Source organism: Caretta caretta, chromosome 3, assembly GCF_965140235.1.
Source record: "Caretta caretta isolate rCarCar2 chromosome 3, rCarCar1.hap1, whole genome shotgun sequence".
Classification (NCBI taxonomy): domain Eukaryota; kingdom Metazoa; phylum Chordata; order Testudines; family Cheloniidae; genus Caretta; species Caretta caretta.
In genome coordinates, this window is record NC_134208.1 from 177,789,638 (window position 1) to 177,817,518 (window position 27,881).

The 27,881-nt window shown below is 44.9% G+C and overlaps 1 protein-coding gene across 1 annotated transcript in view; it reads left to right on the top strand.

Annotated features, from left to right (window-relative positions):
* The first annotated feature begins 1,014 nt into the window (after positions 1-1,014).
* Positions 1,015-27,881, top strand: part of SOCS5 (suppressor of cytokine signaling 5) — a 52,652-nt gene continuing 25,785 nt past the window's right edge. The window contains exon 1 of the mRNA XM_048842841.2: positions 1,015-1,178. The gene's annotated coding sequence lies outside the window, so the exon portion shown is untranslated. The remainder of the gene's footprint in view (positions 1,179-27,881) is intronic.

Genomic DNA, 27,881 nt, shown 5'->3' on the forward strand with positions numbered 1-27,881 from the left:
CCCTTCCTGCACCCAAACTCCCTCCCAGAGCCCGCACCCCCTCCTGCACCTCAACCCCCTCCCCCATCCTGGACCCCCCTTCCACACCCTGAACCCCTAATTTCTGGCCCCACCTTGAAGCCCACACCCCCTGCCAGAGACCGCAGCTCCTCCTGTACCCCAACCCCCTATCCCATCCCGGAGTTCCCTCCCACACTCCCACCCAGCCGGAGCCCCCATCCCCTCCCGCACCTCAACCCGCTGCCCCAGCCCGGAGCCCCTTCCCACACTTTGAACCCCTTGCCCCATCCCCCTCCTGCACTCAAATCCCTCATCCCCAGCCACACTCCAGAGCCTGCATCCCCTCCCGTACCCCAGCCGCCTGTCCCAGCCCCGTGAAAATGAGCAAGGGAGTGAGGGTGGGGGAGAGCGAGCAAAGGAAGGGGGGATGGAATGAGTGGGAGGAGCAGCTCAGAGAAGAGGCGGAGCCCCAGGACAGGGGGTGGGGCAAGGGTGTTCAGTTTCTGCCATCAGAAAGTTGGCAACCCGATCAGGGCACCTGTGCCAGATGCAATGGTTATTTTAGTCTCCAGGCTGTGCTGGGCACTGCCGGTGGTTTCCCAAGGCATAAGGTTGGCCAGGCCTCTCCTGTCAGCTGGAGGCCAGGGAAGGCCCTTGATGCCCTTTACTAAAGATTACTTCCTACCAGACCCAGAACCAGGCCATAGAACATTCCAGCTAACGGTTTCCTCATTTAATTTTACTCCCACGTGATCAATCCCTTTGGCTGGGTTTATTGCCCGAATCCAAAATGGCCGCTGACAAGACCACTCCAGGACTGGGCAATCTGCCTGAATCCAAGATGGCAGTCAACGGAGGGTCGCTAGAGCGGTTCTAGCGGGGCCAGTACGAAAGCAGAGCTCCTATAGGCTGGATGTGGCCCCACCTCGATGCCTGTACTGTTCCTATTGGTCCTATGAAGGTACAGGTCCCCTGTGATTGGTTGTGTCCTTGTCACTCCCCCATCCTTCTCCGCCCCTGGGCCCGGGGAGCTATTTTCCATTCGGTGGGGGTTCTGGCTGGGGTGCGCCGTCCTTGCGAGGCAGCGGGAGCCGGGTGGGCCCGGGAGCAGATGATGCTGGGGCCCCGGGAGGAGCCGGCACGGGGCTGAGATGCGCCGGCCCCGCCGCAGCTGAACGGTAGGAGTCTCCCGGCTGGGGCTCGGGCTCGGGCTCCCCCGCCTGAGGAGCGGGTCACTGGGGGGGCCTGCTCCGCTCCCGGCCGCCGAGAGGCGACCCGCGCCCCGCGGGCTCGCTCGCCTCGGCCTGTCGGAGGCCCGCTCCCCCAAGGGGAGGCGGGGAGCACCCGCGGCTGCCGTCTCCCTTCCGCCCGCGATCAGCGAAAGCCGAGGGGAGCGGGGTGGGGGAAGGATGGGGGCAAAGGGGCTGGAGGGGAGCGTGGGGTCAAGCTCCACTGCCAGGTACAGTGCCCAGCCCCGTCCGTGCGCGGAGGGGTTGCTGCAGGGCGAGCAGATCTGGGGGTGCCCTTAGAGCCCGGCGCTGATGGGAAGGGTACCTGGCTTGCAGCGTCTGCTGGAGGAAGAGGGGCCTGCTGGAAAATTTTATAGTTTAGAGAGTGGCCACTTTTGCAGAGGTGGGGAAACTCGGAATTGACACTTCCACCGAAAAGTCAGAGCAGATCTTCTCCTGTCTTTAACTTTCAAATTAACCCACAAACTAAGTCAGACAAGAATCATATACAGTATGTCAAATTTTAAATGTCTAGGTAGAAAGGGAAAATTGACTTGCTAATACCATATAGTTAGATTTAGCATAATTCAGAAGCTAATACAAGTTATTGATGGTATTTTAGAAATTTTATATACATGTCTGTATGTAATATATACTCATATATTAGCTTTGCAAAATTGTGTCTCAGATGTTTACTATCTACTTGTGTGAATGGTTATAATGGGAAAAAAGATGGTTTACTTGCCCCAGGCATGTGGATGAGAGAAATTTTGAAAAGCTGATTTATGTGTGCATTATTATGAATACTTCCTTGGAATTAAAGAGGTAATGCATAGCTCTGTTTGTGCTGTCACAAGCTTTTGTAATTTAATACTTGCACTGACCCACAATAGCTTGCTCCTATGGTGTACATTTGTATCTGCGATGTCCATGTTTATTTCAGGGTTTTGTGTTTCATCTGATCATTTATATATATTCATACCATATAACAGTCAAGGTGTGGGCAGTTTCATCCCATCATTCACTTAACTGCAGAAGGCTGCTCTTTTCATCTGCTCATTGCATTTTTTAATATGATATGTAGCCTTTGAAGGAAATTGTAAACTGTTTTAATGGTAGATGATTTTAATGGAAAGTAACTTATTTAATAGTAATCTTGTATTTATGTAACTTCATTTTAAATATTAATAAATAAGACCCTGAAAAATTGCACAGATGGCTTGGTCTTGTTTTAAGTTGATCCATGGAAGCCAGAAGAATGGTGAGCTAGGGATGTGCTCTGAATAGTGAAAAGAAAAGTGAAAATCCTTTGAGCTTTTTCATGACTTTTGAATGTAATACATAAGGCTAAGAACAAAGTGCCATTTTCTACTTTTAAGGTTTATCAGAGTACTGCAAAGCCCATAAAATTTATGTTAATATTCTCTACTGTTCTTGAATTGATATTTAATCATAGTTAAAGACAGCCTTTGTTAATTTCTTCTTTAAAGTTGGCATTTTTAATTTAAACTCTACAAGACAAGTTAACTACATTTCAAGGCACTTCTGTGTATTTCTGACATTCTTCCTATAAAACCCACAGTTACATATAATACAGTATTTCACTAGATTATTGTAAATCGTACATTTCAAATGCTAACAGTTTGTGTGGTGTTTTGTTTTTGTTTTTTTAACTTCACTAATCAGATACATGTTAAGGTTGGAATTCTCTTCTTTTTATGTATTGAGAAACATTTTTCCAATTTGTCTTCAGCTTTTAGGAAAGGAGTGATTCAGATGTCACTATTTCATTGTTTATTTAAATGCTCAAAAATATACTTGGGACCCGAACCTGGAATGAAATCTGCCTGGGCACAGGAATACACTAGCATGAAACTCCTTGCAGGATGAGGTTTTTAAACCATCTCTTAAAATAACCTCAGAACTTGTGTGTGTGGTGTGGGTTTTTTTTTTTTAAATATATCAAGAGGTTTCATAATCAATACTATGGTTAACACTTTCCTTTCATATAAAATTAGTTACAGTGAAGTATAAGGACCTTGCATCAAGATATAGTACTTGATCAAGCAAAAAGAGCCTTCTGGCCTTTTTTTTTTTTTTTTTTTTTTCTGTCCCTACAATATGTTTTCACACAACCTTGCTCTAGTAACTTACAGCCATCAAAATTTCTGAGTTGAACAACTTCTTGTTAGAAGGATACTCCTGGGGGCATTCTGCGCCTAAAAATTCTGCAAAATTCTGCAAATTTTATTGTCAAAATAACACTATATAATCATACTAGTTTCAATTCTCTTGCAAAAAGGAAAGGATGCATCCGATGAAGTGATCTGTAGCTCACGAAAGCTTAAGCTCAAATAAATTTGTTAGTCTCTAAGGTGCCACAAGTACTCCTTTTCTTTTTGCAAATACAGACTAACACGGCTACTACTCTGAAATCTGTCAATTATCTTAGTAATTTATTTCAAAATACCAATCAGCAAGTATGTTTGTAACCCCCCCCCACACACACACACACACACACACACACACCGGAGTAGAGAGTTAAAGAAACCCCTATGACAACTCAGTTCCTGTTTCTCTGCCTCCTCTCACACTGAGCCCAGCGGGGGTAGGGGGACAGACAAAGACACGTCTCTCCCCTCCCCCCCAGAGCCCGTCTGTGGGGTCTTCCCAGGCCAGACTCTCTCACTCCCTATAGGCCAGCTGTGGGCCCCTCTCCCCAGCCCAGACACTCACATTCTCTACCCCCCAGAGCCCAGGGATCTAGAGGGAGAAACAGCCTCATGATGAGTCCCAAGCTTGCATGGAGTTTCCTTTGCGCAGCTGCCTCCTTCCTTTCTTCAGGGCATGCTGGGAAATGCAGCTGCTGGGAACCCTCCAGTTTCCTCCACCTCCCCCGACCCTAGTCTGCTATTTGTGCACTGGCCTCTGCCTGGTCCAGTGGCCCCTAGTGGCGGCCAGCAGCACTGTAGCCCATTTTGGGGTGGGGGGAGGAGGGGCGGAAATTCTGCCTTGCACAGTGCTGCAGAAATCCCCCAGGAGTGGAAGGAGAAGGGAATGTCCTTTCATAAGTCAGCAGTGGGGAGGGATGTTGGGGATGTGTTGCCATACAATAGCCATATAGTAGATCATATCTACAAAATGCAATCGGTCTTCTCCAGTAGGAGAGACTCCCAAGTTCTCTCCTGAATTTGACTTCTGGCATATTCTACAGTCCACCAAGATAACTGTCTTAAAGTTTCCCTGATTAAAATTGTTTAAAGGCCCCATAGAAAGAGTGAGTTCTTAAAGTGTGGCTCATCTGATCTCCTGTGACAGTGAATTGTGCAGATGAGGACTTTCCACTGAGAAATGTCCTATTCCCCTCATTTTGAGCCTGAGCTCTTCCAGCTGTAGCATCCATGTTCAAGCCAGGTTTACACTAAAAAGTTAAGTTGATCCAGTTACATTACTTAGCTGTGTGAAAAATGCACACTGCTGAGTGACATACTTAAGCAGACCTAACCCCTGGTGTAGACTGTGCTAATGTCAGTGGAAGAATTCTTCTGTCAACCTAATTAATGCTTCTTGGGGAGGTGGCTTTGGCTGCAGAGAGCTGTTACACTGTGGTGCTGCAGCTGTACCGCTGTAGTGTTTTAAGGGTAGATGTTACTCCTAGTGGAATTCTGCCCCTCAAATTTAAAAATTCTGCAAAATTCTGCATATTTTTAATGTGAAAATAATGCAGTATAATCAAGCTGATTTCAATTATTTTGGTAATTTACTTAAACTACAATACAATGGATGGTGAATTGGAGTGGGGAGCATTGGGGGAAAGCACCAAACCCCTTCTGCCTAATAGTGAATGGGAGCTAGGTTTGACCCTTTATTTCTAGTTATTAGTCAACAAATATATGCAGCCATATGCTCAGTGTTACATCATAGGCAAGTGAGGAGCAACTGAGGGCTGGGGACTCAAACTCTCAAATTTATACTGGCTACTGACCGTCTCCAGAAAGGTCAATAGCAAATAGTTCATGGAGCACATTTTGATAGGAAATTTTTTCAATCCAAAAATTTAGACCTGTTCTAATCACTAAAGCACCATAAGCATTACTAAGACCATACTGTCCTTTACGCCGCTCTGGCAATGTAAAGGAGCCTTAACATTTTTACACCTCTTTTATACTCCTGGGGGAATTCACTAAAAACAATGGGAACAATTCACTGAGCAGGCAGGTGGCTACGGTCTCCTCCACCTGAGGGAACAGAGCCTGCCCTGTGCCTACCTCTTCAGAAACACCCCAGAGCCCTGCCTCCTCCATGCCAAGCATGCTGCAATAGTGAGCAAGAGGGACAGAGTGTCTCTCTCTTCTCATATGCATGACTGCCCAGCTCCTCCCCCTTCCCCATGGTGATTTACATTTCTACCAGCTGCTCTGGGTGCCCAAACTGACCTGCTGCACTGCCAGGAAGGGGGTACGTGACCGCTCTTGCGACTTCACTTTGCTTTCCCTTTAGAAGTAATTTTTTCTGCGGGGAAGCACAGAAATCTGCATGGGCCATGAATTCTGTGTACATGCAATGATGCAGAATTCCCACAGAAGTAAGATATAGCCTGAGTAAAGAGTAACAGCCTCCAGGTTAACCAGGCCCTAAGGCCCATTCAGGAGTTTATAGATAAACATCAGGACATTGAAATGAACCCAGAATTTCAGTGGTAACCTAGGTGGGTCTTGATGCAATGGTGTTATGTGCTTTCTGATATCATCAAAGGCTGGAAGGTAGAGTGTTGCATGTCAATCTCTCTGTAGTTTCTGGATGCCTTCTGTGTCAGTGCAAAGAACAGATTCTGGGGTCTAACAGACTGAGCTGCTGAAATTCTGTGACTTTTGGAAAATTATACTCACAATGTTCTATTCCAGCTGAAAAACTGAATTTAAAAAAAGAGGATTTCCCTGAAAACTACCCAGTACCTCTGAGTTTCATTGGACAAATATATTGAAAACATGAGATATGACATCTGTGATCACAACCTTTGGAGACTTTAGTTACTAGGTATTCTAAATTCTTGCTCATCATAGGTGCCAAAGAAATGTTGATTTGGGGACGGAAACTTAATGGATGCAATGTTACCATGAATAGAAGTATTTATATCACTAAATGTTACAGTAATGCCCAGAGGCCCCACTCATACTAGGCACTGTTCAGACACCTAGAAGGCCTGGCTCCTGCCCCACAGAGCTTACAGTTTAGGAAACAAAGTGACATGAGCAACAACATTTAGGTTCTTTGAAATGAAGGGTAATGGGAGTTGCATACCATTGTTCATTTATCAGAATGTGGCTCAAAGTTTCAGCCATATATCTTTGGCCAAAGTTTCTAAACAAATCTATAAAATTATCCTCAGCTTGCTCCATTATGCTTTGGTATTGCAACACATATACAGTAACAATAGCCTCTCTGGATGAAATGACTTAACTTTCTAGAAGTTGCTGTAATATCACTTCATATAGTCAGTAATGCTGAGTAGAAGTTACTCCTGGGGGAATTCTGCACCACTGTGCAATGCAGAATTTTGCAGAAATTAATGTGCATGTAGAATTTCCACACACCCCCAATTGGCTGCTGGCTGCCACTAGGGGCCTCTGGACCCTGCAGAGCCCAGCTCACACACAGAAGACATTGCCCTGGGAATGGGATAGAACTAGAGGATTCCTGGCAGCTGCAGTTCCCCGCATGCCCTAAGGGAAGGAGACAGCAACGCGCAGGAAACTATACAAGCCTGAGATCCAGCATCAGACTGTTTCTCCCTCAGGATCCCTGGGCTCTGAGGGGTAGTGGAGTGGGTATCTGGGCAAGGGGGAGCCTGTGGCTGGGCTCTGGGGGGGAGGGGCAGGTGTCTGAGCTGTGGGGGGCAAAGCTGGGCTCTGTCGGGGAGGGATGGGTGTCTGGGCTGGGCTCACCCCACAGCTGGGCTCTGGGGGCAGGGGTACAGGTGTCTGGACAAGTGGGCTGGGCTCAGGGGGGAGGGGGAGTGGGTGCTGTTATCTGGGCAAGTAGGGGGGTCCGGGGGGGGGGTGAAGAGGTGTGGTCATCTGGGCTTGGGGGGACCCTGCAGCTGGGCTCTGGGCGGGAGGGGATTTGGGTGTGTTAGCTGGGGGCGGTGGCATGGCTAGGTTCTGGGTGTCTAGCCCCCAGGTTGGGCTCTGCGGGGGGCATGGAGGCAGAGGAACAGGAACTGGGTTGTCATAGGGGTTTCTTTAACTCTCTACTTCTGGGGGAATTCTTGTTTGTCTGTATTGTTACAGACATACTTGCCGACAGGTATTTTGAAATAAATTACCAAAGTAATTGAAACTGGTGTGATTATGTAGTGTTGTTTTGACAAATACAATTTGCAGACTTTTTAAAATATTGTGTGCTGAATTTTTAATTTTTTGGTGCAGAATGCCCCCCAGGAGTAAGAAATTTAAAGAGAGTACAGTTTGCAAAAATTACCAGAAATAAGCTTAGTTCTGTGAAGAACTTACTTTTAGTAGCCTCTGGCTGATGAAGCTTTGATTAACTGAAATATGGAATTTTGATTAACTGTCAGAAGTGACTAACACTTTAAGGGTCAGATTTTGCCACTCTTACACTGAGGAAGATTTTAACACCACAAATAGTACCATTGAAATGCAGTGTATTGAAATCAGTGAGACTTCTTGTGGTGGCAAGGCACTACTCAACATAAGGCTGGCACAAACAGGCCCTAATCAAGCACGTTTAAACATAAATACTAGGCATTTGTTTTTGTTTTTCCTTAAATGTCGGAACTAGGTTTGAGTTCTCCCGCCTCTCTTCTTAGTAGAGGGTGTGTCTATCTCTGTCTGAGACAGACAAACACTATTAACCTGCCTTGAAAACAAAATGAATTTAAAATTGGGAAAAAACTTTGTGGATTCTGAAATCATAAACTTGGATGGATAGTTGATGCTTCATTTGCATAGCCCCCAACTTAAGTATTGCCAACACTAATGACAGTAGGGCTAAGAGATGTATATAAATATACACGCACACACTATTTTGGAATTCTTTCGTGAGCACTGTTGTATAAAATATTGATGTAAACAGGTTAGAAATGATCTTTTGCTTGTTGACACTTAAAATTGTGTGCTAGAATATTCATTAAGTGTACATAAACAAGTTCTCAGTATTTTCTAACTGGTCTAAATGTCTTAAATCTGTTTTTGTATTTGTTTGTTTTCAGAATTGCAGTAGTAGTTTAGCCTCTTGGCATATCTTGTAGTGTACAACTGCTTGCCGTAGCTTCGTACACCTGATGACATTGGATACGTGACTGTTCCAGTCCCTGGAGGGTTACCTAGGGTTTCACTGTTACAGCCATCAAATGGCTACAAGCACAGCTAAGAAGAGCTGATTGGGGTGGGGGACGGGATTAGGAAGAAACCATTCCCTATTTACAAGTTCCTGCATAACTATTCATTATGGGTATTTTCACCTTCCTCTGAAACGCTGCTGCGTCTCACTTTTGGAATCAGGATGTAGATGACCATTAATCTGGCGAGGTATAGTTGTTGCTATGTTCCTTTAACTCAGGAGTAGTCAATAGGTGGACTGTGGGCCAAATCCAGACTGCCAGATGCTTTTGAACAGACTGCAAAGTCTTTTATTTACTTATCATTATTGCGGTGTGAAAAATGCTTCTCCAGATTCTGGACCTTGACTGTATCTTGACCAAGAAATTTGGACCTTGACAAAAAATGACTACCCCTGCTTTAACCTGTGAATAGTCCACAGTGTTATAGTTCATTTTTCTGAACTCATACATTCTATTTAGATTTTATGTAAGATTCATATTTTATATATCCCTAGTCAAAAGACTAGGAAATTGAGTATGAGGGTAGTTTACTGTGAATGATGCAATCCTATTAAAAGAAAAAGCCATAAATCTTGCTACCTCTGTCCATCATGCCCTGGTACTTAGCTACTTAACTAGTTGAAGTCTCTGAAGCTTTTGTCTGTGTCTTAGGGTATGTCTACACTAAGAAATTAGGTCAAATTTATAGAAGTCGGTTTTTTAGAAATCGGTTTTATATATTCGAGTGTGTGTGTCCCCACAGAAAATGCTCTAAGTGCATTAACTCGGCGGAGTGCTTCCACAGTACCGAGGCTAGAGTCGACTTCCGGAGTGTTGCACTGTGGGTAGCTATCCCACAGTCTCCGCTGCCCATTGGAATTCTGGGTTGAGATCCCAATGCCTGATGGGGCTAAAACATGGTTGCGGGTGGTTCTGGGTGCATATGATCAGGCCCCCGTTCCCTCCCTCCATGAAAGCAAGGGCAGACAATCGTTTCGCACCTTTTTTCCTGAGTTACCTGTGCAGACGCCATACCACGGCAAGCATGGAGCCCGCTCAGGTAACCGTCACCGTATGTCTCCTGGGTGCTGGCAGACGTGGTACTGCATTGCTACACAGCAGCATCAACCCATTGCCTTGTGGCAGCAGACAGTACAGTACGACTGGTAGCCGTCATCGTCATGTCCGAGGTGCTCCTGGCTACATCGGTCAGGAGCGCCTGGGCAGACGTGCACAGGAACTAAATTTGGAGTGACTGGACCAGGTCATTCTCTTTAGTCCTGCAGTCAGTCCTATTGAACCATCTTATGGTGAGCAGGCAGGCGATACGGATTGCTAGCAGTCCTACTGTATCATCTTCTGCCAGGCAGGCAAGAGATGAGGATGGCTAGCAGTCCTACTGCACCGTCTTCTGCCGAGCAGCCATGAGATGTGGATGGCTTGCAGTCCTTCTGCACCGTCTGCTGCCAGCCAAAGATGTAAAAGATAGATGGAGTGGATCAAAACAAGAAATAGACCAGATTTGTTTTGTACTCATTTGCTTCCCCCCCTCCCCCGTCTAGGGAACTCATTCCTCTAGGTCACTCTGTAGTCACTCACAGAGAAGGTGCAGCAAGGTAAATCTAGCCATGTATCAATCAGAGGCCAGACCAACCTGCTTGTTCCAATAAGAACAATTACTTAGGTGCACCATTTCTTATTGGAACCCTCCGTGAAGTCCTGCCTGAAATACTCCTTGATGTAAAGCCACCCCCTTTGTTGATTTTAATTTCCTGTAAGCCAACCCTGTAAGCCATGTCATCAGTCGCCCCTCCCTCCGTCAGAGCAACAGCAGACAATCGTTCCGCACCTTTTTTCTGTGCGGACGCCATACCAAGGCAAGCATGGAGGCTGCTCAGCTCACTTTGGCAATTAAACACTACACGCATTATCCAGCAGTATATGCAGCACCAGAACCTGGCAGAGCGATACCGGGCGAGGAGACGACGTCAGCGCGGTCACGTGAGTGATCAGGACATGGACACAGATTTCTCTGAAAGCATGGGCCCTGCCAATGCATGCATCATGGTGCTAATGGGGCAGGTTCATGCTGTGGAACGCCAATTCTGGGCTCGGGAAACAAGCACAGACTGGTGGGACCGCATAGTGTTGCAGGTCTGGGACAATTCCCAGTGGCTGCAAAACTTTCGCATGCATAAGGGCGCTTTCATGGAACTGTGACTTGCTTTCCCCTGTCCTGAAGCGCATGAATACCAAGATGAGAGCAGCCCTCACAGTTGAGAAGCGAGTGGCAATAGCCCTGTGGAAGTTTGCAACGCCAGACAGTTACCGGTCAGTTGGGAATCAATTTGGAGTGGGCAAATCTACTGTGGGGGCTGCCGTGATGCAAGTAGCCCACGCAATCAAATATCTGCTGATATCAAGGGTAGTGACCCTGGGAAATGTGCAGGTCATAGTGGATGGCTTTGCTGCAATGGGATTCCCTAACTGTGGTGGGGCTATAGACGGAACCCATATCCCTATCTTGGCACCGGAGCACCAAGCCGGCGAGTACATAAACCGCAAGGGGTACTTTTCAATAGTGCTGCAAGCTCTGGTGGATCACAAGGATCAACCAACGTGGGATGGCCGGGAAAGGTACATGACGCTCGCATCTTCAGGAACTCTGGTCTGTTTCAAAAGCTGCAGGAAGGGACTTTATTCCCAGACCAGAAAATAACTGTTGGGGATGTTGAAATGCCTATATGTATCCTTGGGGACCCAGCCTACCCCTTAATGCCATGCCTCATGAAGCCATACACAGGCAGCCTGGACAGTGGTCAGGAGCTGTTCAACTACAGGCTGAGCAAGTGCAGAATGGTGGTAGAATGTGCATTTGGATGTTTAAAGGCGCACTGGTGCAGTTTACTGACTCGCTTAGACCTCAGCGAAACCAATATTCCCACTGTTATTACTCTCACAGATATTGTGGAGCACACAGCAAGCAGTAAGGGGGAGACGTTTATGGCGGGGTGGGAGGTTGAGGCAAATCACCTGGCTGCTGGTTACGCACAGCCAGACACCAGGGCGTTTAGAAGAGCACAGGAGGGCGCGGTGCGCATCAGAGAAGCTTTGAAAACCAGTTTCATGACTGGCCAGGCTACGGTATAAAAGTTCTCTTTGTTTCTCCTTGATGAAACCCCCCGCCCCTTGATTCACTCTACTTCCCTGTAAGCTAACCACCCTCCCCTTCTCCCTTCGATCACCGCTTGCAGAGGCAATAAAGTCATTGTTGCTTCACATTCATGCATTCTTTATTCGTTCATCACACAAATAAGGGGATGACTACCAAGGTAGCCCAGGAGGGGTGGTGGAAGAGGGAAGGAAAATGCCGCACAGCACTTTAAAAGTTTACAACTTTAAAATTTATTGAATGCCAGCCTTCTTTTTTTTTTTTGGGGCAATCCTCTGTGGTGGAGTGGCTGGTTGGCTGGAGGCCCCCCCACTGCGTTCTTGGGCGTCTGGGTGTGGAGGCTAAGGAACTTGGGGAGGAGGGCAGTTGGTTACACAGGGGCTGTAGTGGCAGTCTGTGCTCCAGCTGCCTTTTCTGCAGCTCAACCATACACTGGAGCATACTGGTTTGATCCTCCAGAAGCCTCAGCATTGAATCCTGCCTCCTCTCATCATGCTGCCGCCACATTTGAGCTTCAGCCCTCTCTTCAGCCTGCCACTTACTCTCTTCAGCCCGCCACCTCTCCTCCCGGTTATTTTGTGTTTTCCTGCACTCTGACATTATTTGCCTCCATGCATTCGTCTGTGCTCTGTCAGTGTGGGAGGACAGCATGAGCTCAGAGAACATTTCATCATGAGTGCGTTTTTTTTTTCTAATCTTCACTAGCCTCTGGGAAGGAGAAGATCCTGTGATCATTGAAACACATGCAGCTGGTAGAGGGGAAAAAAAAGGGACAGTGGTATTTAAAAAGACACATTTTGCTGTTAACATTACGTACATAGCACATGTGCTTTCATTACAAGGTCACATTTTGCCTCCCCCCTCCCTGTGGCTAACAGCGGGGAACATTTCTGTTCAGCCACAGGCAAACAGCCCTGCAGGAACGGGCTCCTCTGAGTGTCCCCTGAAGAAAAGCACCCTATTTCAACTCCAGGTGACCCTGAATGATATCTCACTTTCCTGAGGATAACACAGAGAGATGAAGAAGGGATGTTGTTTGAACGCCAGCAAACATACACTGCAATGCTTTGTTGTACAATGATTCCCGAGTACGTGTTACTGGCCTGGAGTGGTAAAGTGTCCTACCATGAAGGACGCAATAAGGCTGCCCTCCCTAGAAACCTTTTGCAAAGGCTTTGGGAGTACATCCAGGAGAGCCGCGAATGCCAGGGCAAATTAATCCTTTCACATGCTTGCTTTTAAACCATGTATAGTATTTTAAAAGGTACACTCACCGGAGGTCCCTTCTCTGCCTACCGGGGTCCAGGAGGCAGCCTTGGGTGGGTTTGGGGGGTACTGGCTCCAGGTCCAGGGTGAGAAACAGTTCCTGGCTGTCGGGAAAACCAGTTTCTTCACTTGCTTGCTGTGAGCTATCTACAACCTCCTCATCATCATCCTCTTCTTCGTCCCCAAAACCTGCTTCCGTGTTGCCTCCATCTCCATTGCAGGAGTCAAACAACACGGCTGGGGTAGTGGTGGCTGAACCCCCTAAAATGGCATGCAGCTCATCATAGAAGTGGCATGTTTGGGGCTCTGACCTGGAGCGGCCGTTCGCCTCTCTGGTTTTCTGGTAGGCTTGCCTCAGCTCCTTCAGTTTCACACGGCACTGCTTCGGGTCCCTGTTATGGCCTCTGTCCTTCATGCCCTGGGAGATTTTGACAAAGGTTTTGGCATTTCGAAAACTGGAACGGAGTTCTGATAGCACGGATTCCTCTCCCCATACAGCGATCAGATCCTGTATCTCCTGTTCAGTCCATGCTGGAGCTCTTTTGCGATTCTGGGACTCCATCATGGTCACCTCTGCTGATGAGCTCTGCATGGTCACCTGCAGCTTGCCACGCTGGCCAAACAGGAAATGAGATTCAAAAGTTCGCGGTTCTCTTCCTGTCTACCTGGCCAGTGCATCTGAGTTGAGAGTGCTGTCCAGAGCAGTCACAATGGAGTACTCTGGGATAGCTCCCGGAGGCCAATACCGTCAAATTGTGTCCACAGTACCCCAAATTCGACCCGGCAAGGCCGATTTAAGTGCTAATCCACTTGTCAGGGGTGGAGTAAGGAAATCGATTTTAAGAGCCCTTTAAGTCAAAATAAAGGGCTTCATCGTGTGGACGGGTGCAGGTTTACATCGATTTAACGCTGCTAAATTCGACCTAAAGTCCTAATGTAGACCAGGGCTTAGTTGATGTCATGTAGCTTTCACATAAAACAGAGGGCTTTTCTGCCCTTAAAATGCTACAGTGGTGCTGCTGCACCACTATAGCGCTTCAGAGTAGATGCTGTCTTTGCCATTGGTAATTTACCTCCCTGAAAGGCATTAGCTAGTTGACTGAAGAATTCTTCTGTCAACCTTGTGCTGCCTACACGAGGATTTAGGTCAGCTTAACTATGTCACTTGGGTGTAGATTGTTTTACTCCCCTGAGCAATGTAACTGGCTCAACCTAATCTTCTAGTGTAGACCAGGCCATACGCAAATGTATTTAAGTTTTGTTCTTCCATTTAATTATTAAACTGGTGATGTTTACTGTTTGTTTGTTTATATATATATATTTTCCAGGTAGCAGAGAGAAGTATCAAATCTAGAAGTTCTATTTTTTTCCACTGGAAAGCTTAGAATCATTTAAGTTCGTATGTCTGATAAGTAATTTTGGAGAATGATCAAAACAATTCTTGACACACAGCTTGGTCATAAACTCATAAAAACCTTCATTAATTGTACTAGGATTAACGACTTCATATCCAAATTGTCATAGTGTTATGAATAATACGTGCTTCTGCTTCACCCTCCCTCCTCCCCAGTGCTATGCTTGGTGTCTCTCTCCACAAAGGTCAGTCTCTAAAGGAAAGATGACTTTTTCTTATTTTTTTTATTACTTAGAATTACTATTGCACTATTGCCTAGAGGCCTCAACTAGGCCATGTGTCCTGTTTGTTGTATAGTGTGAAGTACATCCTTTCTAAATATTTTAAGTGATATTGGCATGCACTGATTGTTCTCAAAGACTAATCATCAGTGGTTCACTGTCAAAGTGAGTCTGTATCAAGTAGGATCCTGCACAGGTCTGTCCTATGTCTGGTACTATTCCATGTTTTCATTAATGATTAGGATGGTGGAGTGGACTGCATACTTAAAACAAAACAATCAAATAAACAAAAACAACTTGCAGGTGACACCAAGCTGGGAGGGGTTGCAAGCATTCTGGGGGACAGGATTAGAATTCCAGGTGCTCTGGATAAATTGGAGAATTTGTCTGAAATCAGTAAAATGAAATTCAATAAAAATGTGTGCAAAGCTCTTTACTTAGGAGGGAAAAATCAAATCCACAAATACAAAAGAGGGAAATAACTGGCTAGGCGGAAAAGGCTGGAGGTTGTAGTGGCTCACAAATTGAAGGAGTCAACAGTTTGATGCTGTTACACACAAAGGAGTCCATCTGCGATTGTATGCACATTTTATGTAAGACATGGGAGGTAATTATCCCTCTCTATTTGGCACTGAGGAGGCCTCAATTGGAGTACTTTATCCAGATTTGGGCACCACACTTTGAGAAGGATGTGAAGAATTGGAAAACTCCATAGAAGAGCAGCAAGAGGTTTGGAAAACATGGCCTTTGAGGAGAGGCTGAAAGAATATGGCTTATTTAATCAAGAGAGGGCTCAGGTTGGACATATTTCTTCAAATATGTGAAAATTGTTATAAAGAGGACAGTGATCAATTGTTCTTCATGTCCATTGAAGGTAAGATAAGAGTTAATCGTCTCAGTTTGCAGCAAGGGAGATCTCGGTTGTATATTTTAAAAAAAAGTTTTCTAACTATAGTAATAGTTAAGCACTAGAACAGATTACTTAGGGAGGCTGTGGAAGCCTCCTCCTGGGAGGCTTTTAAGAACAGGTTATATAAATATCTATCAGAAATGGTGCTGATATACTTAATCCTATCTTAGCATATAGACTAGAAGATGACCTCCTGAGGTTCCTCCCTGCCCTACATTTTTCTAGGATTCTATTAACTGGGATGCATAACTCCCATTCGGTTTGGAGGTATGTTCCTGTGGTGGTGGTAGATGTGAGGGGAAAAAGCTTGCTTAGTACAGGAAACTGAAGTGTGACACAGTGGGTGAACGTGTGTGTAATTTGAGTGGGGTTAAGTTATGGTGTTAGACGTTGATGGGAGTTTTTATAACTTTCTGCTGGCAGATCACTGAAGTATATTGACTATAAGCTTTTCAAATAAAAACAAATGGATAAATTTTTAAGGATATCTATTTTAATAGAAGCAGCATTTTGACTTGTATACCTTATCTGAAAAGGCATAATGGTAACTTCTCTAACAGTACCATGCTGCAGTATTAACTTTCAAACTAACATGTCATTCTCCTGTTAATCTGAAAAATTAAAAATATGAATAGTTAAAATGGCTACTTTATGTAGAACTGCATTTTAAAGCAGCCAATCTTCTGGTGAGATTTAAAGTATAAATAATTGAATACTGTCCTAAAGCTATCTAATTCTGTGGCTTGGGTTATTGGGCAGGTCGCTTTAGGTTTTGAGATATATCTTGTTAAAATGTTACCTTTTTGAAGTTTGGTAAATGTACACTGTCCCTTCTGGAATTTACTCTTAATACTTGACAGCTGTATAAATTAATAGCGACAACTGCACATATCTTTCATCAACTAGTGTAGGTGGTACCTGAGTGAAATGGAGAAAGAAATTATGTACACTGGTGTATAAAGCTGGACACTAGTAAATTTTTTACAATACTGAAATTTTAACATTTGGGTTTTAAAGCTTAGTGACTATGCTAACGGGTAACTCATTTAACATGCAGTTTAGTTTCAGGAAATGTGAAATGGCACACTAACTTCATGGTTATAAGATGATGTAGACTTTTGAAAACCTTGGTGAGAAAATGTATGTAGTGTCTTTAATAGCTGTCTAAAACTCTGTGTAGCTTTACATATTCCTGTTAGTTTCAGGGTGGATAAAAATGGATAACATTTTAAAAATCAGATTTTTTTTGTTTTAAATCATAACTTCTTTTAAAAAAATAAACCTTTATAAAATCTGAATTTAATATAAAATACATTAAGGCCTAAACTTATTGTAATCTCTTAAAACCTTTAAATAAACAATGTGCTAAATCCATAAGCCTCTAGCAAACTCTTTAAGTTAACATTAAACGTTGCTTTTCTGAATAAAGAAAGATTCCCCCCCCCCCCCCCCCAGCCCACTCCAAGTCTAATTTTTGAGATCAAGTTTTATAAATGTGGCACAATAGTTCAGCCTAAGTATCTTTTGGGTATGTATAATCTAGAAATGCTGCAGCTTTCTTCCACTGCTGTAATAAATCCACCTCTCCTCGAGGTAGTGGCTAGATTGATGGACAAATTCTTCCATTGACCTAGTAGTGTCTACACCTGGGCTTAGGTTGGCTTAATTTACGTCTGGGGGAATTATGTGCCACTGCACATGCGGATTTCTTTGCTTCCCTGCAGAAGAATGACTTTCTGAGGGGGAAGTAAAGGGAAGCCACAAGAGCGGTCATGTGACCCTCCCCAGCAGTATGTTTCGGGTGCACAGGGCAGCCGGCAGAGAGGTAAATCACTGTGGGGCAGGGGACTGGGGAAGACCCGGTTGGTGGCTCCTACCCTGGGCTGGGCTCGGGAATATAGGATGACTTCTTCCTCTGCATGGCATCCGGGGCCGGGTCAGACCCACCCCCAGATTTCTCCCCCAGCTGTAGGAAGCTCTGCAAACTCCCCTCCCCCCCCCCCGCCCCATGCTTCCTGCACCCATCGTTCTCAGGTGCAGGTGGAGGGATCACTGTAAAGGCAGCTGTTCCCCCATCTGCCCAACCCCCTTGCATCCAGACCCTCTCATACCCAGACCCTCCTGCTGAGCCTCACCACCCCTGCACCCATACCCCACCCCGAGTCCCACTCCCCCTGCACCACCCCAATGAGCCAGCTGCACCCAGATCCTCACCCCACTGAGCCCCAGCCAGCTGCACCTGGATCCTCACCCCACTGAGCCCCATGCTTCTAGCATCTGGACCCCCCACTGAGCTCCCGACACCCAGACCCCCCCCACTGAGCCCAGCCACCTTCACCTGGACCCTCCCGCAGAGTCCCATGACTGTTGCACCCAAAAAAACTCAAGTCCCTGTGCGTCCTGATTTCCCCTTCCCCCCCCCCCCCCCCGCACCCAGATCCGCCACTGAGCTGCCTGCACCCAGATTGCCCCACCTGGAACCCTCTCACACCACACCTGGATCCCCCACACACACACTAAGCCCCTCCACACTTGGATCCTGCCTTGCTGGTGTACCTGGCATGGAGGGGCAGGGCCCTGGGGTGTTTTCTGGGGCAGGCCTGGTCCTTGCACTGTATCAGGGTTGGGTGCAGCCTTGTAGCTGAGTCTGTGTCGTGGGTGGGAGCTGCACAGTGATCTCCCACCGCTGTGCAGCCAATGGCCTGTGCTCCCCAATGCCATGCTGGAGCCTCCACGTTTATTTGACAAATAAAATTTGCTGAATTTTAAAATGTGTGCAGAATTTTTATTTTTTGGTGCAGAATGCCCTCAGGAGCACTTAATTAGGTTGCACGAAGTGTAAAATTTTTCAGTCCTGGGCTGTGTAGTTCAGCCAACCTAACTTTGTATAGTGTAGATCAGCCCTTAAAAGACTGTCTCATTTTCAAGAGACTTAGGCCAGGTCTTCACTACAAAGTAAGGTTCATATAAGCTGCCTGGCATTGAGCTAGTTGTGCATGTGTCTAGGCTTAAAATTTGTCCCCCACCAATGTAAGTGCCCTGTTACGGTGATGCAGTAACACCATCTTCCCGAATGGCATTGAACCATGCTTGATGTAGTGCAAGGGTAGACACTGTTTCCTATAAAAGCGGCAAAGAGTCCTGTGGCACCTTGTAGACTAACAGACTTATTGGAGCATAAGCTTTCGTGGGTGAATACCCACTTCATCGGATGCATGAGACGTTACCTATGTTGACCCTAACAGTACTTCAGCAGATGTCCCACAATGCCTGACCCTGACTGCTCTGGTCATTAAATTGTGAACTTGGCTGCCCAGGGGTCACGAAGACCAGAAGTGTGCCTTTTAGAGCCCTGCAAATTTTTGAAATGCCATTTCCCGATTGTTCAGCTTGACAAGCACACCTAGCAGCTTTCCATTGTTATGTGCAACTAGCCAGCATGGTCAGCTGGGCATATGTTCCAGATGTGCTCTGGCTCAGAGTAAAGACAAGATGTTGGATCTCCTGGGCCTGAGGGTAGAAGAGGCTGTGCAAACACAGCTATGGACCAGCTGTAGAAGTACAGACATCTGTGAGCAGATTGCATGGGGGCTGCCGGAGAAGAGGTATGACAGTGATGAGCAGCAGCGTCACATGAAAGCGAAGGAACTGTGGCAGGCATAGTAGCAGACTAGGGAGGCCGACAGTCAATCCTGTGTCAAGCCACAGACCTGCTGCTTTTATGAATAGCAGCATGCCATACTTAGGGACTGCACCACCACCCTCAGACCACTAAGAAGACCTCTGAGGAGCCCAAGAGACAGACCACTAGTGTGAACAGTAAGGTCGAGGAGGATGGGGGACATGTGCCCATGGGTTCAGCTATGCTGCGAGCCAGAATCTGTTTGAGACTCCACTGCAGTCCAGTCAGTCAAGCACAAGCAAGCCCAGTGCAGGGGAAGGAACCCCGGGTAAGTGTAAATATATTTCCCATTACAATGATGTACTGATTTTACCCCCAACATAGCAGGATGCAGTTATTGTCTTTTCATTTAATTTACTCTCTAGATTAGAAGAGGTGGAGAAACTACCTCTTTGTGTATATCTGCTTTTCATTCACCTGTAGAGTTAGGCAGGGATGGACATGTGGAGCAGTTTATGTACCTAGGGATGTCCCTTGAATCCCCTTCTGAGAGCTTGATGAAACATTCATGGAGGTACTCTGCAATTCTTTCTTAAAGGACATTGGGGCTGGCAGCCTTATTTTTTTTTCCTTCACAGTAGGACAATTTCCCATGTCCGTCTGTGATAACTTTGGCAGGCACCATTGCAGAAAACAGGCGAGTGGCATATGGACCCAGGCAGATTCAGAACACCAGCAGCAGCTATGCTCTCTGGGCCTTTTTTACCGTCAGAAGTGAGATATTGGCTCTAATCATCACTGCCTGTGGAAAATGGTGCCAGTATTCAGTGCCATTGCCCTACATAGCTTTACAACAACCAAGCAATTCCCTTCTCATTTCCCTTGCCTCTGGTGGGCCATATTCTTCTGCAGGCATCTTTCATTCTGGTGTGCCTGTACAGGAGGTCTGGGGTGAACTCGGCACATAGGAATGTGACCGTACACATCTGAAAGTTCTATAGCCACTTCTCATCCCAAACTTGCTTTACAATGTGATCCCACCAGTCAGTGCTCGTATCTCAGGCCCAGACATGGTGCTCCACCATCTGCAGGTGCTCTGTGAGCTCCACCAACTACCTTGAATTGGCTTGTGCTATGTCCCACAGCAATAGGTCCTACACAATCATTGTGTTCTCTGCTAATGCAGTTCTGCAGATACCAGAGGCTCGAATGCCGCGTGCTTGCAATGCTTATGACAGTAGTGCAGAAATGTGCTGGTTCCACGCTTCTGCTAGAGATAATGGACCGTGGGGTGGAGGGGCTGCATGGGTTTGTGGGATTTTTTTAAAAAGATGCCGAAATTATCGGATACAGATGACACGGGATGGAGAAAGTTGCATACTGGGAATTTGACACCTTGATCTGTCACTCCTGCATGATTTGTTTCTGCCCCACCATGTATTGCCACAAGTTCCCAAAAGACAGTGCACTGGACAGTGGTGAGTTGCTTGCAGGGATAACCCTAGCTGCACGGATAATTCTATCACACTGTGAATCAATACAAGCACTCCTGGTGAGTGTGCACCCTGCCGATGCAAGGAGCAAAGTGTGCACGAGCAATATTCTAAATGTGCCTGCCAAAGTTTGTAGTTTACACATGGCCTTAGGCAAATAGGAACTCAAGTTCCAGCTTTTGCTTAGGCATATTTGAAAACTTTCCCTCGCTGATCATAAATAATCAGTTTAATTCACTGACTACTGTTAATCCCTCTGTTTAATAAGTCTTTTAATTTTAAATGTGAAACATGTTTTGATAAGTGTCCAAAACATTTTTTTGTTTTTAATAAAAATATATTTTATATGCTGTTTTGTTTTGTTTAAATTCCAGTTATCATAATGCAGCTTGACACAAGTCATGGCTAAAAAGTTAATTATTTAGTAAATAAGCAATATATTCTTGACCATTTTCTAACATACTGAAAATGTACAACTAAGAATCTGAAAATATTAACCTGTATAATTGCTTCAATAAATGTATATAGTTATAGCATACCCCCTTAAGTAGCAAAAAGATATACCAATCTAGTGGAAGGGCTCTGTTTAGTTGTAACTCAACCTGTTTTCTGCTTTATATTAGCCATTGAGAATGCAGCTTTCTTTAGAAAATAACTAAAATGCAAATGGACAAGTGGATTAAAATGGATTTAGATCTAGGCTGTTCACTGATTTAAATCATCTTGACTTTTAAAACAATCCACCCTGTTTAGTGTATACAGTTGAAACTCTACTAAAGAGTTCTCAAAATATTATCTTTTTTTCAAAAAGACTGAATCATTTGGTTTATATGCAGTCAAGGGACTCCTCTGGATCCCCAGCTGCTCCAGAATTCCTAAGTAATGGTAATCTCTGCTTTCCTGCCAGTACTTTTACCTAGCTGTTGTCAATAAACTGGTCCAGCCCATAGCTTGAATAACTGCAAAGTATTTTATTTTTGGGTCGACTTTTAAAAGTCCACTCTGAGGCTTCTGCTAGCTAAGAATAGGGGAGCTGTAAACTTAGCTTTAGAGGCCACATGAAACATCTATATATATAAACACACACACAATATGTATGATACTCTAGCTAGAGATGGTGTCGGAAGCTGAGAATGAGTGACAGGGAATGGATCATTTGATGATTACCTGTTCATTCCCTCTGGGACACCTGGCATTGACGACTGTCAGAAGACAGGATACTGGGCTAAATGGAGCTTTAGTCTGACCCAGTATGGTCGTTCTTATGTACCAATATGTATGTTGTTCAAGTTATTCTTAATCAATACAGCCATGTATAGTCTGGTCCTGGCTTTTCTTCAGTCTGTTACCTCAGTCTGTACTACTTTGCCAGTTGATATTCCCTTGATTTGAATTTTTGGGATTGCATGATAGCTGGTGAAGGATCACCAATTCTGGAATTTGCTTTTCTTGTTGGGCTGCTAGAGTAAGAACTTCGATCTTTCACCATGCCTTGAAGCTCATCACTGTTTGTTTTTTTTTTTGTTTTTTTTTTTTTTTAAGAGAGCTGCTTACCCTTTTTGAAGTTGAATGGAGAAGAGCGGTCAGATAGAACAGCAATACTACCTACTATTGCAGGCATGTCGTCTTATAACTGATAGTTTTAATTATTTGTTTTATCTTTGGAAATGCACCCAGAGACTGCAATATGTGCATATTTATAAATTCTCAAATACTTTGAGGTTAAGTACACAGGGCAGATTATATTTAAAAAAAAATTTGTATGTATTTTTCAGTTCACAGCTGAGCAAGTGAAGACGCGAATGGCAAGCATGAGACTGTGTGGCCTTAATGGGTGGACAAGTATGGACAGACCCCCAGTAGGGATCTATTTTCAGTGAAACTGAGTCTGAGGGGGTTCTGTCCCTGGTAGACAGGGACTTGTATTCAGCAAGATTGACAGAGATAGTGGTTAATCAGTGTCGAGCCAAAAGATCTGACCAGGCAGCCCCCTTGGATATTCCTCAGGAGTCAGGTGCATGTTATTCTGTTGCTGGCCAGACTAAGACTACAGGTTTCATAATCTCTCATAAAATTGGTGAGGGGGTCCTGTAGAGGTACAGACAGTATCTCCTATGGAATAATTTATAGGACCTTGTACACCAGTTTCTACTCCTTCACTTTTGGGAGAGGGGCTTATGGAGGATGACTTATCTGATGGACTTTGAGTCACGAGGACTACTGTAAGGCACTTGCCCTCCCCCCATTTGAGCTCCTTGGATGAATGTGTGGCTCCAGTAACAAACAACAATAGGTACAGTCTCTTCATGATGATGTGACTAATAGGTAGCCTGACCTCACATTTGTATGTGCGCCTAGAATGTATTCTGTATTGTCCCTTGTGATGGAGTGCACCCCTGAATTCACACCCTGTACACTATTGTAATAAATTTTGTACAAAGCACACCTTGTGTGGTATAATTTGAAAACTCATAACTTGCTGATCAGTACTATCATGGTAAAATGCATGTAGCAACATTGTGTAAAGTTATTAACAGAAGCTGAAATCATGACTGAAGTGTGTTTCCCAATAAACCTGGGGAGTGGCTTAAACCAATTTCTCAAAGACAAAGGACAAGTTGATGTCCCAGCCAGGTGTCAACAAAGCTGATGGGCCATTGCCTCTCAAGTAGCCATTCTTTAGCAATAAAGGGAGCAAGGACAAAAATATGCATCTTAGCAAATAAACAGCATGAGGTCTCCTTCCTCCACCATACCCTGTATCTCTTGGTTTTCGGTTGGAAATGTTTTTCAAAGAGGAACTGCAACTATAAACCAGGGAGACAAACACCCCAAGAGACCCCCTATCTCCCTGCCCATCTCATTCTCCACACCTGAGAAGACAAAGGAAACAGCCATTGGACTCTAGTGGGTGGGTCCTGACTGAAAGTTTAGTTAGTAATGCTGTTGGAAGCATGTGGTGAGAAACTTAGCTTTGAATCCAATATAGTTTGTTAAGACAGGCACCAGAAAGCATTTTTATCTGTATTTTCTTGTAACCATTTCTGACTTTTATGCCTAATTGCTTATAGTCACTTGAAATCTCAATCTTTGTAGTTAATAAACTTGTTTGATCTAATCCAGTGTGTTTAAGTTAATGTCTGGTTAACTCTATTTGGGGTAACAAGTTGGAGCAGGGGTGTCCAAACCGTGACTCGTGAGTCACATGCAGCTCTTTTACAGTTAAAGTGCGGCTCCAAAAGCCCCTTCCCCCCGACAGTCTGGTAGGCTAAAAATTGGGGAGCTCGGAGCTCCTGCCCTGCAGCGGGGTGGTGGGGCTAGGGGCTTCAGTCGTCTTTGGCAGGTGCCTGCTGAGAGTGGGGGGTGCACAATTTAATGGTCCACCTCCCCTGCCCCCCCCCCCAACAGTTTGAGTCACACACATCCAGACACACTCCCCCCGCCTTTCCCTCAACGACCCCTCCCTTCAGCTCCCAGGTATTAGCTCTGCGTGGAGAGGCAGTGGCAAACAGCTGGGAGCTGCAGGGAGGGGCTTCTGCTTTAGCTCCTTGGGGAGAGGCAGCGGCAAAAGCAGTGGCTCTCCCTGCAGCTCCCAGCTTTTGCTGCCACCTCCATCCAAGAGGCAGCTCCAGCTCTCTGGCTTCAACAGCTTTCATGCAGAGAGGAGGCCCGGTGGCACCACGCGTCACCAGCAAACCTTGGAAAAAATCTGGCAGAGAATGAGACCCCATGTGTCTCCTTCACTCATTCCCTCTGTGGGGAGGTAGGTCTCAGAGCTTCAGCCCTGTGGGAAGTGCCTGACAGGGCTGCAGCCCCGTAGGGTGTGTACGCCAGGGCTCAGGGCTTCAGCAGGAGTGGGACAGGCACCTCCCTGCAGGGCTGAACCCCCCCGAGACCCCCTCCCTGCAGGGCTGAACCCTGAGCCCAGGCAGGTGCCTCCTGGAGGGCTGAAGTCTGGCAGTCATGCCCCAGCTCTTGAAGTTCGGAAGATTTGTTGTATGCAGCTCAGAGGGTCAGTAAGTTTAGCCACATCTGAGCTAAAGTATATCATTCCCTTAAAGGAATAACTGACTTGATATATTTGAACTCTCCCCTCATACATTTTTAAGGGGAAACCTGGGGCTGGGAGTGTTTTGGGCTCACCCTGCAGTATAACCAGGGCTGGTAAGAGCCAGAGAGTAACCCAAGTCTGGCTGGCAGGCTGCAGTTACTCAGACTTACATGCTGGAAGGCTGTCTGTAAGCATCCCAGGAGGGAGCTAGTACCAGCAAGGTATTGTAAGGCTTGCATCTGGATTGCATCCTAGTATGTCACACCCCTCCTCTAAGTTTATCATCAGAGCACGTACTTTGTTGCCGTCAGTGTTTGACTCTAGGGAAGTTAATGGAAATGGTGTTCAAAGACCCTTTAGAAATCATGGAAACTTTTTATCACTTTGAGGTTATGTAGAGGTGGTTGGTCAGTCAAAACACCTCTACCCCGATATAACGCGACCCCATATAACACGAATTCGGCTATAACGTGGTAAAGCAGTGCTCTGTGGGGGGAGACGCGCTGCGCACTTGGTGGATCAAAGCAAGTTCGATATAACGTGGTAAGTTTTTGGCTCCCGAGGACAGCATTATATCGGGGTAGAGGTGTAGCTTTTCCCAAAATCTTAAGACGTATTACCCCCTTTCTATCTACTAACTCAAATAGAGTATTTGGTATTCTTTTTGATTCAGAAGAGCTGGACTATTTTCTGTTATGGCTCCACACCTAATGCAGACTCTGGTAGAGTGGAGGGCTGGGAGACAGTTTGTTCACGTAGCTCCCATTGGCTGGGAACGGCGAACTGCTGCCATTGGGAGCTGCAGACGGTCAATGTAAACAAACTGTCTCGCAGCCCGCCAGCGGATAACCCTGACGGGCCGCATGCACCCATGGGCCACAGGTTGTCCACCACTGGTATGTTCCAGAAGAGTAATCAATACTCAAACCTCTTCTGCTTGTGAGGTAAGAGAGCAGCCTCCTGTTTCCCCACAAGTTTTTCCAACTTTGTTTAATTGAAAGTATTACGGTTTCAAGATTAAGTAATCCAAATCGTATGGCCATATAATTTATTCACCAATTTGAATATATAATCCAATATACATTTGAAATTATGACCACCTAACTTTAATTTTTTTTAAATTGAAATATATATACTAATTTAAATTTGATTCTCTCTCAAATCAGCTAGCGATGATCAACCCCTTCAGCTGAACTTCATGTTGGCTGCCTGCTGTCTCTAGTGTGGAATATAGGCTCAGACAGACAGTGTTCCGTCCCTGAACTTGAAGCTGTAATTTCAAGGCAAATTAGTGGAATCCTTAGTCAAGCTTAAAATTAAAGAGAAACTTGCAACTAACGACTAGTTTAGTCGTGAAGAACCACTACTGGACCTTAAGGATGCATTACAGGTCCATATAGTATTTACTGATAGAGATATATATTTTTTTAATTACAGGATGACTTGGCTACTGATAGGGGAATATTTTCATTCCCCCCACCCACCCCCCCCAAAAAAATCTGGTATGATGTCGATTGTTTTGGTTATAACTAACAGTTTTGGATTATGGCAAAGGCTGTTAAATATAGGGGTTCACCATATTTCGCTAGGAAACTAGTTATTTTTGGAAAGATGATCAAACAAATTGTTAAATAAGAAAGTTTGATCATCAGAACTCCCTTGGGAAGGAATTTGAACTTAGTGCTGCTTTTGGGGTGGGGAGAACCTCTTATTTTGGAAGTTGGTGGTAATGGGCAACGGTAAGATTAATGTAGATATTGAAGCTCTTATCCCAAATACTCCTGGGCGAGAGATTTTTCTGCTCTTTTTATAATATTATAACCACGAGGGCACTGGTATGGAGTATTCCAATAGACTTTAGCTGTTGTGCTGTTGCCATTTTGGAGGTTAAAACTTTAATAAATCAAAAACTTCAAAGCTTCTGGTGAACACTATCCTACCAGAACTTTTATCCTGAATTATTTAACAAAGGAGGTTCTTTATGGCTCTCCGTCTTCTGACAGTACAGTCAGTGTGTTTAGTGGGGAGGTATATTGGCACTGAGAGGAGTAACTGTTTATGTACATGAAGTTTTGGCCATGTTGAATACTTGCCACACTATGTACTGTCTTGTAACTTTTTTTAAGAAGTAGTGGATGTCTCCAATCTTAGAAGTCTTTTGCCTCATTGACTTAAAAATTAGAATTGTTATATAGCCACAATGTTTTGGTTATATAGGCTGTTACCCTGTTTGCAGGGGCAAAAATAAGAAAAGAGCTATATGAAATTAATTTTCTTTGACTTAAGTTGATGCATTTTTTAATGTCTGTAACTTCATTTTTTTCACACTTTTAAAGTATAAATTGAGTTTACGAGAACGATTGACTTTTATCTCATTGTGGTTTTAAGACTTTGTACTTACTTTGAATGTTATGGTTAGTTTCTAATATGTTGTACTAATAAATCATACTCCATATACATAATCCAGGCATCTAGCAGCTAGCTTGCTGTCATTCAGATTCTGTTTCTCTCTTGCCTATAACAGGGGAAAAAAGTTCTGGCCTCACCTAGTTATATAATTGGCAAACTTTGAACTACATCCTGAAATTTCCTGATGGAGAATCTCTGATGCTTTCTGTATTTTCACAATATACTTTTGGCTCCTCTATCTTTTTATTTTACATCTGCCCTGGATAACCAATGAGCATCTGTAATATACAGATAAATGGTTGACAAAACTGTCAGTACACAAAGAAATAAACCTGTTGTAAAATACAGTTCAATCTGTTCAGCAGCAATATTACAAAATCAGTTCAAACTGTATTGAACCTTCTTGTGAATATTGCTCTCGCTGTTAAGTCTTATTTTATTTGGCACAGCCAAGATGTGCACAAACACGTTTTTGCTTTTTTGTTATATGCAGTACAATTCTAGAAAGGTGTCATTTAATGTCTTTGGGTGGGTTACTTGTGTTAGTGGTAAACTTTTCACTTTGTTTTTCAAGTTTAGTTGTTGTGAGCTTAAAGCTAGATTTTTTTTGTTGTTGTTGTTCTGATGAATGCCTGTCTCTTTTGTTCTGTTGCTCTCTGAATCCCCTCAATTTGCACAATTATAGCTTGCTGCTGCAATTTTAGTTTGGCTGATTTGATCAGGGTCGATAATTCAATTCCAGTTCTTGTTTC